Below are 3,557 nucleotides of genomic sequence, written 5' to 3' on the forward strand. Positions count from 1 at the left end.
GACCCGTAGATATTTTACCGTCTACAATTTTTTGGCGCTAGAAAAAGGGTGATGTGTTTTCCTGGAAGCGTGAGTACGGAGTGAATGTAAAATCGTAACAGGTAACTAGGAAGATCCGGATCACCACACTTTGATAAAGTTGCCACCATAAAGTGATAAAGAAACCGGTTGAGCTACACCACACCTGGATAAAGTTGCCACCACCAGATGATAAAGACGCTCGAAATCCACCACCAATGGCTCTTCGAAAACCAGAGGATAAAGGAGTTGATCTAGACATATCCAAAGTCACAAAGACTATAATTTCCAATTCAATATTCTCTGGTTTTTCCATTCATAATAAGCCTCATTATATAGAGGAGAATACATTAAATGAGAAATAAAAGCTAGTCTACATGCATAGAAACTCGTTACATTGGAAACAACTTAGTTTAAATGCATGAATATAGAAAGACGAGACTAACTTTAATGCAGATTACTAAAAACGAAAATGTGACGCCCCGTGTCCCAAAATAGACACGACCACGCCCCGACAATTCACAGACGAGACAAAAATCCGGAAGAGTCTCCTCTGTAAATCGAACCGGTCGCACCTGTAAAACCTGTCATGCAAACCATACACTTGCATATACAAGAATAAACTATAAAGCGGAAGCTAACAAACTCAACTCAGTTTCGGGTCGAAACCCGAACCACACACAAAAAACTACAAAAGCCTCATAAACATCCATACGAACTATATACCAGTCTGAGTGTTAAATATTTACATATATGTTTGTCCGTGAGTAAAAATATATACAACTAGTGGAAAAGAACAAAAAAAACAGCGTCAACATCCACGCGACATACACCCGAAGACTTCACCGTAAAAGAGTCTTCTACGAACCAAAACTCGCCACGTCGAACAAAAAGATAACACCTGCACACTAACAACTGGTAGGGGGTCAGAATACTCACCGACACGAGTTATTCTGGTAGAAGACCAATCCAAAACCCATCACATTTTCAAAAGTTCATTTACTAAGTTGTAAACATCACGACAAAACAAGTTATCAAACCAGTTACCATGTATACTATATACAAAACCATTTTCCTTAATCTAGCAAGCAATAGCAGTGATTAGCTGCCCACCCATGGTGCGCTCCCAATAAGAGGAGAGTTCCTCAGGAGAACCTAGAGTGCGTTAGATAGTACCAGCCCATTTATGGCACTAGCTAATGTACTACGTCTCCTCGAGAAAGAAACTTACCCCTAGCCGGTAAGCCTCTCTCCCACTAAGGGACTCCGCAATCATTGAAGAGTTTACCTCATGATACATATATACCTTAAGTATCTAAATACGTTTTTCTGATCACCGAGTTCGAATAAGAGAGCCGTCCCCCAATTACCATGGAAGGACCTGAACCTCATTCTCTTCGGTACCCTGTCATGCATCTAATGCGATCTTTTAAAATCAGTTTCATTCATTTATCAAAACCAATATTCATATTCGATTCATTATCTTATCAAACACGGAAGTGGAACAACCAAGAGTCATATCGCCACAAAGCAGAGGGATTCCCAATCAATGTCACCTCCCAGGCGAGCGGTCAGGGTGTACGGCCCTGAGCCTCGAGCTGGAGGCACGAGCACCAATGGCCAGCAAGTGAAGCACTCTAGTCCCACAGGTCTCATGACTAGTGTCGCCCACCTCACCGGTCTCACACGGGTCACAACCGTGTCCACATGTCATCCTACCTCAATGGCTACATGCCTGTAGGTTGACAAAATCCGCAGTCGGGTACATACAAGAAAATCCCCAGTAGTTCACAATCATCGTAAAATCATTTCGAAAACATTTCTCATATCGCATCAAAACATTTCAAGCATATTTCAGTTCATCACATCAATAGAGTTTTATGCTACCTAAACTCTAGTTATAATGACGCATATATAACTATAGAATCTAGCATATTCATTATCTATAAAACCATGCTGGATAAAGGATTCAGAACCCCTACCTCAGTCCTTGCATCACCAAAAACCTCCCGCCTACCAGACGACCTATTCCTCCTCATTCGCATGCTCTGGGATAAGGAAGAATAACAAAAACGTAAAGAAAACTTAAAACATAAAAGTAAATTCGCGAACTTCGGAAGACTTCATGTTAACCCGAAATTCAACCGATCTTCTAACTTTACAACCATGTCCAATTAAGGTCGATCCAACACTCTATGAAACTTACTTATATCCTTAACATTTAGTTATTAAATGTCCTCGCCAAAAAACCAAGTGAGTCATCTTCGAAACTTGCCAAATAAGAACAACCAAAACAAATTTTTCCTAACAACACATTGTTCGGTAAAACAGTCATAACTCTCTCGTAGTTATTTCGTTTCAACCGAATCTTATATCGTTGGAAAGCTTATATCATTTCTGATGCTTGCCACTAAAGTGGTCTCCTCTAATTTCAATTATAACATCTCCAAAAATCACAAAACATACGCAACAGTGCATCAGTTTCACTGATCGTACGCTGCGTGATAAAACGCTCATATCTCTCTCATTCGAACTCCGAATAATTCGTACTATACCTTTATGGAATCGTATCGAGACAAGCTACAATAATGAAGAAGACCCAAATAACATTTGAAACATCTATGATTAGATAACCACTAAAAACAGTATTCATGTTTGGTAAACTGTGCGTTGCTCTTTAAAACAGCCATAACTCCTTCGTCCATTATCGAAAAGGTACGATACCATTCTGGAAAGCTAAGATCCTAAACTAAGACTTCCATGTTTCGGGAAAGTCCATCCAAGTAACATAAAAAGCCCAGAAAGGCTCGGACAGTAGACTAAATTCAGTCCCCGAATCGGCAATCGATCGATCGACAAATTATATCAAATAATCTCTCTAAAGTTTACTTATATACCAAAATTACTTTATTCCCAACCATATAAACCATAGAACTATATGAATCATACAAATCCCCAAATTTCATAAACCTTAAACCTTAAAATTAAGAATTTTGACATTAAATCATCAAAACTACAATTACCAAATTGATTTTATTACTCTTACTCGTTCATGTTTTCATCCCAAACTAATAACAATTCGAAGTAGAAACAAGATTTCATTAACCCGATTCAAAAGAAATTCGATCTAGAGAGAGAAAGAGAGATTTACTTACCAAAATTAACGAACTAAGCTCGAATCAACTCATTGAAGCTTGAATTCAACAAAAAATCAGATTTCCCCTTGAAATCAACTTGAAATCTCCTTAGAAATCGAATTTTCTTTCACCCAAACCCTAACCCTCAATTTCTGTCCAGCAAAAGAGGGATAAAAGGTCTGATTTTTCTCCTCTTATCCAATTCCACGAAATTGCAGTTAGGCCCCTGGTTTTGGCTTGACTGCAAAATACCCCCAAATTGAACTCTTTGCTGATTTAGTCCCTCTTTCGACTTGACCCAAATGTTAAATAGTCCCTCAACTAACCTTAAAAACACAGGATGTTACAGAAAATGACTCTTTAAGCCTTCGATAATCCTCTTTAAAGTCCATATTTAATCAT

At 38.6% G+C, this 3,557-nt stretch overlaps 1 long non-coding RNA gene across 1 annotated transcript; it reads right to left on the reverse strand.

The window, feature by feature from the left end:
- Nucleotides 1-720: 720 nt before the first annotated feature.
- On the reverse strand, nucleotides 721-3,320 carry LOC147537999 (uncharacterized). The gene is made up of 2 exons (XR_015225638.1): nucleotides 2,001-3,320; nucleotides 721-933 (listed from the first exon to the last, which is right to left on the reverse strand). It is a non-coding gene; the product is annotated as an uncharacterized LOC147537999 (long non-coding RNA).
- Nucleotides 3,321-3,557: the final 237 nt, after the last annotated feature.

The sequence above is a fragment of the Eschscholzia californica genome, unplaced genomic scaffold (genome assembly GCF_041429995.1).
Source record: "Eschscholzia californica isolate CP2 unplaced genomic scaffold, dmEscCali1.0.p SCAF_5, whole genome shotgun sequence".
NCBI classification, from domain to species: Eukaryota; Viridiplantae; Streptophyta; class Magnoliopsida; order Ranunculales; family Papaveraceae; genus Eschscholzia; species Eschscholzia californica.